General features: G+C 36.3%; 1 pseudogene; it reads left to right on the top strand.

The window, feature by feature from the left end:
* The first annotated feature begins 6,014 nt into the window (after positions 1 to 6,014).
* On the top strand, positions 6,015 to 7,854 carry LOC109071560 (annotated as a pseudogene).
* Positions 7,855 to 15,826: the final 7,972 nt, after the last annotated feature.

Genomic DNA, 15,826 nt, shown 5'->3' with positions numbered 1-15,826 from the left:
CTTCTTAAAATTATGTAATACACTTTTATATTAATGGTAAGGTACTTTACAAGCAGAATTCCCCGGCTGTAATCCCCGGCATGGCGCAGAAGGGCGTTGGTGACAGTGTGGACGCACCTCCACACCGAGGTCTTGCTTAGGCCGTAGCCCTCTCCCATGACCTCGATGAAGCTCCCTGTAGCAAAAAACCTTAGCGCTGCAAGCAGCTGGACTTCAGGGCTTAAAGCAAAATTCCGCCTCGTTAGCCTGTCAAGCGCAGGTCTGAGAAGGTCCAGCAGCTCCATAATGAGTTGTCTTGGAGAGGCGACATTTTTTTAATATAGCCACGTCAGGCAAAATGTCAAAAGGGCTTAAGTTTTGCAGAATAAAAAAATTGACATGGACTAAACGGCTCCACAGCCGGCGTCATCTTTGATTCAATACAAGGACACGTTGGATCGCTGCCATAGTTGTTCGCTTACTGGACACCACCATGCTTACCCATTTATAGATCTTAGCCATTTAGAGCCAAATTGTTTGCCAGATTTTAATTATCAAAAAATGATTGCCAATTTAAACGCTTTAATGACATTACAATAGCCTAGGCTAATTACCACCATATTTAGTTCTGATACCCAATAAAGTCAACTTCATAAATAGGCCTGTAATCCATTGCGAACATATTTTATTATTAGTCTTAAATGTCCATAGCATAAACCCATTGTTGAGCCAAAACATTGTCAACATACCATAGTTTGACTTCTACTGCGCTGCGCTGATTTCTAAAGACTGCTACAGTGGCGGCGACTAGCGTCTTGAGCTCAAACAACACTAAGAGAGCTTACGAATGGTCCAGACCAACCTTACGAAAGTGTGACTTACAGAAGATATACTTAGCGTACGAACGTGTCGGGAATCGTGCCATAACGTTAAGAGAGAGGTTAAGGAATAGCTTAAGAACTACTTAGCGATAAGAACGTTTTGGGGAACCGGGCCCAGGAAGCTTAAAAAGCACGTGCGTTGAAACCGGCATTTAGCCTTCTGTCTTCAGCAAGCACTCTGTGTGTGTGTGTCAGTCGCTATCTGTTTGTGAGTCTGTATTTAGTGTTGTTTGTCCCACTGATAAGCTCCATTTGTCAAAGCAGCTTCAATCAGAGAGAGTCTTGGGCGAGAGCGCAGGGTATCAGCGTTTTCAGGCCGCTGTGGGCTGTGTTGTTTCCCTGCCCGCAAAAAAAAAAAAAAAAAAAAAAAAAAGGGGTAGGGACCCACGCAGTTTGTGTGTTGTCTGCTTGAGAATGAAGCGTGCAGAATCAGCTCTCGAGGGAGTTGACAGCTGCGATGCGAGCATTTTGCTTCACTCTCAGAGAGGCTGTCTTCTCTTTGAGGGAGGGGAGCCTTCACTGGCGTTTCTCAGCGGGTCGCCCGCTAGCTTTCCTGCTTTCGTCGAGGCGGAGCGGTGGTTGCGCTCGCGGGTTTCGCTTTCGGATCCGCTGGAAGGAATGTAGACGGGCAAGTCCCTATCTTCTTCCTTAACCACCAGATCTGGCGCCTGCTCTCGGGGTTTCGGAAAGCCCCGCGTTTTGCGCGGTACTTTCTCCCGGTGCCGTGAGAGGACGTGACTCTCTGCCTGTCTTTCTCTGATTGATGTGGAAGGCGTCGATGAGCTCGCCAGTTGCACAAGCATCAGTTACACAAGTATATTATGCCTGATATTATAATGAGCAGCTTTAATGAGGTTTGGAGCTCGCACAGTCACAGGCCGCGCTACTCGGGGGGGCTGATGATTTTGCTTTCTCGCTCTTAAGCGCTCTCACCCGGGCTCGCTCCGAGGAGTGTGTCCGTGCATGCGATCTCGCTGGTTGCGGTCCCCTGCTGCTGAAGCACCTAGGCGGCGACCGAGATCATGGGAATCACACATGATATGGCGAACGGGTTGGAGACAGCTTGTCCTATCTCCACCCGTCTTCACTAGATCTAGAGCTCGTTCTCGAGGCTTGGAAGCCCACGCTGCATTTTCTTCCCCCTCTGAGGCGGAGCTTGCTGCAGCATTCATCTTTCTCTGAGGAGATTGAGTGCCAAAAAAAAAAAAAAAAACTTCCTTGAAGTTTGCCCATTGGACGGGTTGTCCCCGATGTTGTCAGGCTCCTGTCTCCTTCTCTTGCTTTAGCTGTGCTCATCCCCACTAGGCAGAAAATGTGAAAGTCTGGCGGTGTGGGCATTCCTCGTTTCCCCAAAGCGTTCTCCGACGCAGCTCGAGTTTACTGAAGAGAACATTTCAGGTACGTATGTCACCCATGGTTCCTCGAGGGAACAAGACGCTGCGTCTCGGGGCCATACTTCCGGCATCCCTGCCGGCGCTTGCTTCATTCCTACAGGCTAAATGCCGGTTTCTTTGCATGTGCTTTTAAGCTTCCCTGTCTCTGACGTCACCCGCCTATGACGTCTTGCCCTTCCATTGGTCGATTACAAACATGATTCAGAGCCGGTCTCGCTGAAGGCGTTCCCCAAAGCATTCTCCGACGCAGCGTCTTGTTCCCTCGCGGAGCCATGGTTTAAATACGTAAACCTGAAGAGACGTTTCACGTGCAAATCAGTAAAATCATTGTAATGTGACTTTTGCACAATGGGCAGTGCTTGATTTATCGAAGTAGCCTCTATTTATTCATGTTTTTAGAAGCGTGAAAGAGCAATTGCGCTGTCCTCAGGAAGATATGCACTCAGAGACGGAACAGAACACGGACATGAAAAGTAATGTTTTAGCTCAAGGTGCCTGCCTAAACGGTCAAATACATGCAAAAAATGTGTCAGAATTTTTGCAGCGCTTAGTGATTATTTCACATAAACCTTCAGTCGTGTCATGTAATAAATGAACATTATAGGCTACAGTTGAGAATGAAAAATACATGTGTACATGGTAAATTTTATCTGTGCGAACTCTTAAAGTGACAGCGTGCTAATATTCCTGCTGAGACTGTGTGCTTATATTAATCTAATTATTATAATAAATATTCATTAATATTAATCAAACCTCAAAAGACACATTTAACAATCACACACTGCTCTTGAGTGAAGGACTTTAGTAGCTTTACTAGAAACAAAAAAAGTTTAATTCTTACAGTGAAGACTACGCTGTTTTTTTTTTTACATTTGATAATTTCTGTAGTAGGCTGTAAACTTCTTGAGAATTACATAAAAAACATTAAAGCAACAGTTTGTTTCATTTGTATCTTTTATATGTATTGTATTTGTCCTTTGCTTTTTTATTTACTGACAGTTTAATTATTGTCATAATTTGAGGACTTTTTTGTTCGTTTTTAAAATTCCGCTGGTGTCTCTACAATGTAGATGTCATAGCAACCTTATTTACAGGGAATATATATTTGATATGTATCACTATCTTTAATAAAACACTCATATAAAGTTTTGGTCATATGGCCCCCCCCATCATAATGCATGTTAAAAATCGTGATTACAATATTGACCAAAATAATCGTGATTCCCCGTCGATTAATTGCCTTTGCGTTGTTGCATTTTGCAGTTGCATACCCGTATACAGTCCCCGCAAAACTCACTGGAACTTTCAGATCAGCTGGTCATATTTGTGTAATTTTATTTATTGCTTTTTTATTGCATTAATTATTGTTATTTTGGCCCTTTTTTCATACCGATTTTTATTGTAACAGTAGCACAACTCCTCAACATTCCAAAGTCCTACTGATTACCGACCGCTAGGGGTCAGCCAGTAACAGAGACAAGGAAGAGAGTCTCCAGGACCAGAGAGATGCTGAATAAGACTTTATTAACAAGTTGGGGTTTACCGCAGGGCCTGACAAGGCCCAAAATACCAAACAAAATTCCTCTTTGTGTTTAAACCCTCTACAGCTTTCCTAAATCAAAATTAAAGAAAACAAACAAAAAAAAGAAAATACAGTTTCCACATTAACCTGACTCCCTAAACCAAAACAAAGGTGCAAAGTGACTTCGAAATAAAATGGCGTCTAACCCTTACATCCCTCAACTTAACAAAAATGATTTACAAATCCCAGTTGCAAGTGTTAGTGATGCCTTCCATGTTGTGATTGAGTGTGAGCAGATAAATGTTGTGGATTGTAATAAAAACACTGTTTTAGGGGTCCTATGAAATTCCCGTTTGTTCAAACATGTGCGCCTTCCAGAAGCTTTGTGTTCTGCCAAGTTAACAACGCGTTGTGGTGCGCCATCCAAAGAGGTTCAAAATAACTCTCACAGAACCGTTTTTTCTGCACTGTTCCCAGCTATGTGGAATCACCTCCCAATCTCATTTTGAACAGCTGACGTCTTTAAGTCATGTTTTCATTAAAAACTTGAACCAAGCTAATACTAGCACTTAACTAGTCATTCTATTCTATTTCTAGTTTCTATTCTATTCTATTCTATTCTAATTCTATTCTATTCTGCAACAAAGCCATAGCTACGTGTACTGCTCTAGAATAACTGAGACTTGTCCTGGCACTTGTATGCTGTTTGTAGTGTCTCCTCGTTGGTCTGATTGCTTCTATTGTTGCTCAGTTGGTACGTCGCTTTGGATAAAAGTATTCTGCTAAAATGATTAGCATGTAAAATGTGAAGCTTTTTTAAACTGTGGTGAATAATCAGAAATGTTTCTTGTGCATCAAACCAGCATATTAGAATGATAGACTTGGAAAAAAAAAAAAGGGGATCATGCAGGGACACTGGAGAACTTGAGAGCTGACAATCCTGGTAAAAAAAATAAGTGTCATTTTAACTATAAATTTTCTCCGTAAAACCTACGGAAAAAAAAAAAAAACGTTATAGGTTAACAGTAAGTTTCCCGTACTACATATACAGGGAAAAACTGTAAAAAGATCTAACCTAAAAAATTTCATGTAATTTTACAGTAAAATGCTGTTAATTTTACAGTTTTTAGAAGTAAAAAATAAATAAATAAATAAATGTATAATTTACAGTCAAAAAATTCCCTGCATGACACTCCACATTTGAAAGTATTTTGTTTAAATAATCATGTTTTTGTTATCAGTTATGTACATTTGGACTTTGTTATATCTTCTGTTGTTTAATGATTTGATTATTTATAATGTATAATGATTAAATATTTTAAAAACTAAAAACTACATATCAAATTTCAAACATGTAGACATCACAGTGGGGGAAACCTTTATTTTAAATTGTAAAATTATTTCACAATATTAAAGCTTTTCAATATTTTTAATCTGATAGCCTAAATGCAGTTGGTGAACGAACAAAGAACCTTACTAATACAAATCCTTAGAACAATATTGTATATATCATATGAGAACAAGCACAAGTACATGAATATTTGTTAATAAAATTATTTTTAACATGAAATTGCTTATTCCATTCCATAAAATGCAGTGAAGTATTTGTTTTCTCATTTACAGTGATTAGTCCACAAATACACACACAAAAAAGTTTATTTCAGCTGTTGCACTTAACAACTAACAACAGACATAGTTTTAAAGCATTGCAAGCTACAGCACAACGAACTGAAATCAAAGAAATTATACAACTAGCTTAAGTGTGCTGAGTGTCTGCAATCATTCAGTCAGTGACGACTGTACAAAATGTTCAGACTAATTAAAACATTATAAATTGTTACAAAATGATGAACAAATGAAGTTTAGGCACAGGTTTGTGCAACGCTGTAAATACATTTACCTTTTTCAAAAATATTCTATTAAACCTGCTGAGATACAAGGAGCATGAACTGAAATTCTCAGTTCCACCTGGTTCCATGTGCATGTCCGGGAAACTCATGAATATTCATGTATGCCCCGCCGCACAAGGAAACCGAAAATCTCAGAAACCGAATGTCTCATAACACCGGCACACACAGATCAACTCCACCTACTTAGAAATAGCTAGCACCTTACAGTCCTTCCTTAGCCCCTCAGCTACAGGTGATGTCATAGTGATATTTGTATACTGAATTGTGATTGGTTCGTCTCGTAACTCTTTCCAAGCATCGGCACTTCCTCCAGGTGTCACAAACCTCAAGACAACCCAATATATATATTTACTTCCTCTTTTGACGGAAACTCTCTTCTGTGTTTGTCTGTATATCAGGCACCAAATTACAGATTTATTTTTCTGTTTTAATCAGGTGAGGAACTGAATTAAGTACTTTGTTTCAAAAAAATATCATTTGAATATATTTTTATTAGACTAAAATGGTCAAAGTTTCAACTTTATATTTTATTTCAAGATAATGATTAACTTTTACTTGTGTAGCTTTTGCTTCTCACAAACGTGTGAACTGATACAGTAGTTTTATTGAAGAATTTAGTTAAATTCCTGTTTTTAAAAGTGAATAAACTTTCTTCAATTATTCTCTTTAGGTCAAAAATGGCAAACATAAATGGTACATCGCTGTTGCGTCTGGGTATCATAATGACGTTGGCAGGTGTCATCTCTCTTGGCGTTATGTTTTTCTGGTTCTCACCTTCAATAAACTGTGCACCTCCAGTTTTTAGACCAGATCAAAATTCACAAATCAACTCTGCCAAGAGCAACAACTATGTAACTGAGAAGGCAGAGGAGAAACCTATAGTTCTGTTATGGCATTGGCCTGAAAATTTTAGGTTTGAGTTCAGTGACTGCAAAAAGTTTTATAATATTGATAATTGTCATCTGACGGATGATAGAACTCTCTACAATGATGCAGATGATGTGATAATTTATCATAAATCCATCAGCTGGGATCTGTCCGACCTTCCTCCGTCCCCTCGTCCTCCGTTCCAGAGGTGGATGTGGATGCATTTGGAATCACCAACCAACACCAAAAAGATACCAGGTCTGGAAAACCTGTTCAATCTCACTCTCAGCTACAGACAGGATGCTGATATTCCTGTACGGATGCGCTTGATGACCAGGAAGAAACCTAATGAGGATTTTGTGATTCCCAAAAAGGACAAACTGGTTTGTTGGATTGTAATTAACAATAGTCCCTCAACTGGTGTCGACACAAGGAACATTTTTTACAGAGAATTCAGCAAATACATACAAGTGACTTTGTAATTGGAAAAGCCCTATGCAAAGTTCCTGGATTATAATGATTACTATCCAACCATGGGCAGCTGCAAATTTTACCTTGCCTTTGAGAACTCCATCCACAAGGACTACATCACTGAGAAGATAAACGGGCCGCTCGTGGCAGGTACCGTCCCTGTGGTGTTGGGTCCTCCGAGAAGAAACTATGAAATCTATGCTCCTGCTGAGTCCTTCATTCATGTGAATGACTTCCCAGATGCAAAGTCACTAGCCGAATATCTGCTTCATCTGGACAAGGATGAAGATGCATATCGCAAGTACTTTAACTGGAGGAAACATCTCACTCCAAGTCCTCATTTTATATTAACACAAGAGTTTATTCTGCCTATTTGCTCTGCCTGTGACCATGTAGCACGACACAGGGAATATAAAGAAGCTCATGATATTTATGATTGGTACTTCAATTAAAGTTACCTCAGGTTTTCTTACATTATCAGTTACTAACTACAATGTTTATGAAATAGATTGTATTTTATATGATCTGTTACTTTTGATATTAGATTTTGTAACTGTTTGGTGGAAGTATTTTAATAAATCATTGCTTATGGATGACTTAATAATTAAGTGAAGATGCTTGTACTTTTGTTTTATTTTATATTCCAGCTCTAAACTAGCTCTTTTTGTAATTGTTTGTGTTTTTTATTCATTTGTAAATTTATTTTTGATACAAATACTTAAACTTATCAGAAAGGTCTGCAATCTTTATTTTAAGTGTTGAAGATGAATTTGGTGTTTGACATGTAGAGTGCAGTGTAGCAAACAAATTCAAATAAACTTTTATAAATAGAGCAAATGTTGACTGAGTGCAATGTTTAGTTGGAATTCAAGCTAATTCCTTTGTTGTTGTTCAACTACACCATTCACGTCTTATCTCGTCTCTTGTCTCAGGTTTCCATTGTCTGTGTCAGTAGCGTCTTCATGTTGGCCAACTGGGACTGTAAGACTTTGAAGTTACGAGTCTTTACAAAAACAACAGATTTTTGGCCATTTGTTGCAAAAGTGACTGCTGCTACAATACATGGGTGAAGATCATGACACAAGGGCAAGTACATTTTGATGGACCAAAAAAGTCATTATATTTTTAGCAATAGCCATTCAAAATGATATTTTTATTTTAGCCAAAAATCATTAGGATATTAAGTAAAGATATATTAAGATATTTTGTAATTTTACTGTAAATATATTAAATCTTAATTTTTGATTAGTAATATGCATTGCTAAGAACTTCATTTGGACAACTTTAAAGGTGATTTTTTTCAGTATTTTGATTTTTTTGCACCCTCAGATTCCAGATTTTCAAAAAGTTGCATCTCGACCAAATATTGTCCTATCACAACAAACCATACATCAGTGGAAAGCTTATTTATTCAGCTTTCAGATGATGTACAAATCTCAATTTCGACCCAAAATTTGACCCTTATGACTGGTTTTGTGGTCCAGGGCTACATTTACTTCCATTCCTAAATTAATTGTTCCATTAACTTTTCTGTGATTAAGAAATATGTAACCATGGAGATGCAGAAAACCTTTTTTTAGTTTTACTATAAATAGACCAGAAGGAAACAGGCACAATGGTAGGTGGGAGCAAGGTGTTGGGTGTGACAACAGACCCTGTGTTATGTTACAGTACATTACAGTAAAAAAAATCCAATTATACAACAAAATGTTGGAAGGGTAAATAATATTTAAGTTGAACTAATTTTATTGCTAGGGCTTAGTTGAGATGACATATTAAGTCTACAAAAATATATTTTAAAAACATTACATGAAGGGTTATTTTCAAATCCAGTCAACATTCAGAATGCCAAAGCTGACTAAACTAATGAATACAATACCAGGCAATATTAAAATAATTCACAAATGTACAACATACATAAAAACATTGAATAAGTGCTATACTGTATGTCTGAGGGAAATTAACTGTTTAAGTTAAGTGGACATGGTCTTTCATTTTGTTTAATCCATAAAACACTTAATGTCAAAAGCTGAAAATAAATTTTCGGTTTAATTTTGGCATGCTGAATGTTATTTTTGTGTTTACGCTAAGTGTAAAGATCGCATGAAAAGATCACGTAGTCTTTCTATATGAGCCGTGTTGCTTAATACGACTAACCAAAATCTTTGAAACATGTAATGTAAACCACAGTAACACGCTTATTTTAAGTTAACGTGGGCGTATTGAATGGGTTTTTTGCATGTGCAAACTTTTGCAACTGTCCCGTGAAGTTAAAAGACAAAATTAAACGTGACTAACAACCAGCCACATTACAAACGGTGTTTCTAGTCTCGTGAATGGCACTTTGGAAGGAGAGTTCATCATTCCAAACAAAAATGAACAACTGAATCCTTTCACAATGCTTTTATCAAAGCAGGGTGCATCTCGATCAGGTAAAGAATCAGTGCACACAAGTTTGTATTTTTCAACAACAAATTATGTGAAAAATCATGCGTTTTTTTAAAAACGAAGCATTAACACATGTTAGACCGCACCCGATGAACACAATCAAGCCTAGAAAAAAACAGTGAACCACCCATGTGCTTTATTGTTCTCAGTGGCATCTATGCTAATATTAGTCTGTTTCTTTCTTATATTCCGAGGTCACTGTAGCCACCACATCCAGTCTGTATCCAGTCCAGATGGTGGATCAGCACCTAGAAACGACTTTGACAGCCCTGAATGTCAGTGGAGACCATGACAACTAGATGTGCCCCAGAGATAGATCCCCTGCAAAGACTGCATCAACTAGACGGCCATCGGGACAAGACCACATGAACCAGACGAGTCCTCAATCAGACTTTGCTGCTGGTTTTGCCTGCCTAGAGTACGATGGAGTTTTGGATCCTTCGGCACACTACATTCCAGGTTAATACTGTAAAGCTGCTTTGACATGATCTGAATTGTAAAAAGCATCATATACTGTAAATAACGGTGACTTTACTTGACTCCGTTCACTGCAACACCTGGTTCATTTTTTATCTGCCTCATTTTAAAGATGTTATTTTTAAAAGTAGTAATGTTTGTAAATGTTTGTTTGTTTGTTTTATGAAACCAATGTTTAAAATTAATTCTACTTATTATATTATAATCTAATATCTCTATGACATACTATATATATATATATATATATATATATATATATATATTATTATTAACATAAATAATGAGTTGAATCAGCTTGAAATTATTTACAGTGTAGTGATACTGTTTGTACCAACTATAAATAGCAGCATCTTTATTACAGTAAGTGTGAATAGTGATACATGCTGTTCTCACAAAGTGTGCATGGAATTAAAGTTCAGTTTGTTCTAAAGTTTATATATCTGAACAGTGGTTGGTTTGGCATTTCTTGGCTATGAGTGCAGTTATTCAGGTTTATGGGTGTCACCCCGGTTTAAAATGATGGGTTTTGGCTTGCTGTTACTCATCACATTATACATGATTGCACAATCCACTTTATCCTGAAAATACTTTTAAGTCTATGGAACAGTAAGATTAAAATGGATTAAACAAGGCATATTTTTCTTCCAAAAACAAAACATAAACAGTAAATAAACTAATAAAAATTAACAAAACTATAAACATTTACACACATACACACACCTCAATGTGTGGAGCCACTGCTAATTAGGTTTTGTCTGTACTGTATATGTTTTTTGACTCTCAAAAACCAGCAGCCACAGACGTGCAGTTTATGAATTTCCAAAGACAGTTAATTAACAGGAAATTTCCATTGAGCCTGCATGTTTAGTATGTATGACAAATGTTATAATTGAAGATTGTTATTAAATAAAGGCTATTATGTGTTATAATGTGTGTGTTTTTTAGTGATTGATAGACACCAGCTAATCATTTTCTTAAACTCTATAAAATGTAATAATTAGTTCCACAGCAATTTCTTATGATGCTCAGATAATATATCATAGTTCAGGTAACATATGAAGTGCATGGAGTAAATGGTTAAATTTTATTTGACAATATTTGCTGTAATTTTGGAAATGTTAGTTCAATTAAAACATTTTAGTTGAATGGGCTATAAAACTAGTTCAGTAAAGGTTGAGCCAGCTAAAAAAAAATAACAATTCAGGTAACACTTTGAAGTCAGAAATTGACTGAACGTAAATAATGAGTTGAATCAGCTTGAAATTATTTACAGTGTAGTGATACTGTTTGTACCAACTATAAGTAGCAGCATCTTTATTACTGTAAGTGTGAATAGTGATACATGCTGTTCTCACAAAGTGTGCATGGAATTAAAGTTCAGTTTGTTCTAAAGTTTATATATCTGAACAGTGGTTGGTTTGGCATTTCTTGGCTATGAGAATAGTTATTCAGGTTTATGGGTGTCACATGTTTAAATGATGGGTTTGTCTTGCTGTTACTCATCACATTATACATGATTGCACAATCCACTTTATCCTGAAAATACTTTTAAGTCTATGGAACAGTAAGATTAAAATGGATTAAACAAGGCATATTTTTCTTCCAAAAACAAAACATAAACAGTAAATAAACTAATAAAAATTAACAAAACTATAAACATTTACACACATACACACACATATCAATTTGTTAGAGAAACAGCATTGCATGAAATAAGGCTTATTTTTATATACATTTGTTTTATTTCACTGGCAAATTTAAGCATAAAAAAACAATGCAATGTGAGCTTATCATGATGTCTTTGTTGATTTCTCATCATTGTGTATTTCCACTAGTGTTTTGTGCACAAGATATTGGTATATTACCATTATTCAAGTTTCCTTATTTCTTTTCTTTCTTGCTTGCTTATAATAATAAATATGAATCTTTGCTGGTTATAATTTACATTTACATTTAGTCATTTAGCAGACACTTTTATCCAAATTGATTTACAAATGAGGACAATGGAAGCAATCAAAATCAACAAACGAGCAATGATATGCAAGTGCTATAACAAGTCTCAGTTAGCCTAACATGGTACACGTAGCAAGGTTTTTTTTTTTTTTAAATTATATAATAAACAAAGAAAACAGATAGAATAGAAAAATAAATAAAGATGTCAAATAAAGATGGAAGAGATGTGTTTTTAGCTGATTCTTCAAGATGGCCAAGGATTCAGCTGCTCAGATTGAGTTGGCAGGTCATTCCAGGAAAATTTTATTTAAGCATTAATTTAAGGAAAGTCAAAGGATCCGGAAATGAAGAAATAACCATCTGCAGGTAAATAAAAAAAAAAGATAATAATAAAGTAAGGATACAAAACAGGAAATGGGAAAGTTCCAGAATTACCATATAGACTAGAAATAAATAATAATAAAAAAGAAGCAGGAACACAGAGTACTGAATATTGTGCAAAAGGTCCTGAGGGGATTCCTCAGTTGCGCAAAATTTCCTGCATTGTGCAAAAATTGTGCAAAATAGGCAGATGCATATACTTTGAATGGATGAGAATGAAAGTAAACAGATTTGGTCAGGGTATTGTTACATTGTCATACATTTAATTAAATAGTCAATAAATAGATCTATGTATGTATTAGGTGGTAGATGGATGCATGAATGAAAGGCAGATATATTAGTAGTAATAATAGTAAACAACACTGCGTGAAATAAGCCATAATGTGTATGTGTGTGTGTGTGTGTGTGTGTGTGTGTGTGTGTGTGTGTGTGTTTGTTTGTTTGTTTGTCTATTTATTTTTACCTCACACAATGTATGGTACTTGTCTACAGTGTTGGGGAAAGTTACTTTTAAAGGGGACCTATTTTGCCCCTTTTCAGAATCAGAATCAGAAGAATGATTTCACATGATGAACACTTATTTCACTTATTTCACATGATGTAAAATAAGTCTCTGATGTCCCTAGAGTGTGTATGTGAAGTTTTAACTCAAAATACCTTACAGATTATTTTTTATAGCTTGTTAAGATTGCCACTTTTAGGGTATGAGTCAAAACACACCATTTTCGTGTCTTTCCCTTTAAATGCAAATGAGCTGGTGCTCCAGGGAAGAGGGCGGAGCTTCAAGAGCTCAAGCTCCGGCAAAACCAGTGATAGCCTTTGCAAATAAACACTCCACACCATTAGTCCAAGCCTGTTATCTTTACAGAAAACACACTCAGTTTAAAAGTCAGTCATCTGATTGTACTGTGCATAAAAAAATGCACTCAGTGGATAACACAGAATTGAGTACGGTGCGATAAAAAAATAACTCATGGTGCCATAGCCCCACTTGTGATTATGAACTTGACTAATTCCAGCGGTCGACTTCACATTGCTTTCATATGCAATTTTAACTCCCACTTTCCTATTCACGATCACTCTGGTAGCACGTGAAGGCAGCATCATAGAAAACAGACAGACAATGGTAGCTTTAGCAACATTAGCCTCACAAAGCCTTATCTCTTTCAGAAAGGCAATTTGGAAAACAAACGCGTGATACTTACTGGATCATGAACAGTTGGCACTGCTTCATCATTCAGGAGCAACTTTTGTGCAAAACCTGCTTTATACTGACCCTCATTCACAAAGCAGTCTGGTGTAAATGATTCACGCAGACATAAATGAATATCGGTAGAGTTGAGGGAGCATTTTCTTGAAAATTTCATTTTCATCCACCTCGTCTTCAGTGGCTCAGATTTCGGGAGTAAATGGAGAGAGCTATGTGGATTCATATATCCAGATACAGAACACCTAAAACGCTTGGGATTCTCGTCAGTGCAGAAATGGCGGACTGTATACTACTCGCTGTGAACTCGCTCAGGGCAGTTTTATGTTAGAACGGCAGTGTCTGTCAACTTTCGTAGGCAGGGCCTGTGGTTAATGTGATGTTACATTAGCAGCAATGCTGAAAAGTCAAGTCAAGTCAAGTCAAGTCTGCTTTATTGTCAATTCTTCCACATGTACAGTACATACATACAGAGAATTGAAATTGCGTTACTCTCAGACCCATGGTGCATACAGATAACACTAACAGTAGAGCCTAAAAATATAGATAGATACAGATAAAATATAAAATATAAAATACACTATACAAATAAGGGCATGTAAAAAAATGAAAACAGGTAGTTGGGAGATGCTGCTTATCACTTATGGGGATTTAAAAAAAGGAATTGGTGGAATTTTATCATTATAGGGTGGTTGTGTACACACACTGACAACACACATTTATGTCCAAACAACATGTGAAAGTGAATTTTGCATAATAGGTCCCCTTTAAAAGTAATGCATTACAATATTGCGTTACTCCCTTTAAAAAGTAACTAATTACCGTTACTTAGTTACTTTTTGTGGAAAGTAATTCCGTTACTTTGCGTTACTTTTTTAAATATGAGCAGGGCTTGATTGTTTTTAAAAATAAGAAGTTCTATTTACAGCAAATGTAAAAGCCCTTTCACACCAAAGAGTGTAATGAATAAACCTCAGGCTGAAGGAAAAGTAAATTCACTTCTGTACAGTAGAACACAGGAGAAGAAGGCTCAACACTCTTCAGCAACAAAAAAAACAAAAACAATGAAGCACAAATGTTAGTTTATTTTTGCTTATTAGTATGGTTGAACTGGATCATCAAAGGTCAGCAGCAAAGAAATTAGTTAATAAAATGGGATTAGATACATTTGTTTGGTTCCCAAACATGATATTGTTCTTTTTCTCAGCTGATATGTAGCCTACTGGAAAGAGATCATGTGATTGGGTTTTGTCTCAGACATGTGGATTATTGAGAAGGAATCCTAATAAACTTTATTTAACCATCGCAGTGAGTTCAGTTGGAATTAAGAGTTTTCTGGTCCTGTTCCTTTAGGCACAACAATATCCAAATTAAATTCAAATAGTTCCTAATCAAACACACCTAAATGTATCTTCTGAACTTGCGTGACATTTATACTTAAGTCCACATTCCCAACCCTGCATTTAACATTTTTGTTTGATTTGGGCAGGCCCATCCTCCAGGCGATTCTGACAGATGACAAAACAAACATACAAACAAAACAAAACAAAACAAAACAAAAAAAACTAACAAAAAAACATACTTGTGAAAGATATGTTTTCAATCACCAAAATGACACATAATTAAAAGGGACAAATAATACAGGTATGAATAGATCCACCAAAATGTTTCTATTTCTAGGCCCTAATTAAGTTACAGTTACTTTTTATGGAAATGAGAGTACACATGTAATGGTAAATTTTATCCGTGTGACTCTTAAAGTGACAGCGTGCTAATATTCCTGCTGAGACTGTGTGCTTATATTAATCTAAATATTATAATTAATATTCATTAATATTAATCAAACATCAAAATACACATTCAAAATCACACACTGCTCTTGAGTGAAGGACTTTTGTAGCTTTAATAAGAAACAAAAAAGTTTAATTCTTACAGTGAAGACTACGCTGTATTTTTTTTTTTTTTTTTTTTTTACATTTGATTATTAAAGGCTATGTTGCAGGTTTTTTTTTTTTCTTTTCTGGCAATTTTCTAGTTGGTAATTAACATTTAAACAGTTATCCATTGTATTTGATGTTGTAGGGTATTACAAAAAAGAAATATAATAAGGAAAAGTAGGTGATATCTTAGCGGTTAGCTACAGGTTAGCAATGAATCTTGTTTCTCCCACAATGCATTGCATGACGTCACATGAGGTACTCGCTTTTGGACGACAAACGAAAGCCCGCCTTGATACCATTGAGAGAGTGAGACGAGTAGTGAGAGTAGTAGCTAGTGAAAGAGATAGATAGATAGATAGATAGATAGATAGATAGATAGATAGATAGATAGATAGA

This window comes from Cyprinus carpio, chromosome B8 (genome assembly GCF_018340385.1).
Source record: "Cyprinus carpio isolate SPL01 chromosome B8, ASM1834038v1, whole genome shotgun sequence".
In the NCBI taxonomy this organism is placed as follows: Eukaryota; Metazoa; Chordata; class Actinopteri; order Cypriniformes; family Cyprinidae; genus Cyprinus; species Cyprinus carpio.
This window is presented reverse-complemented; position numbering and strand designations above follow the sequence as displayed.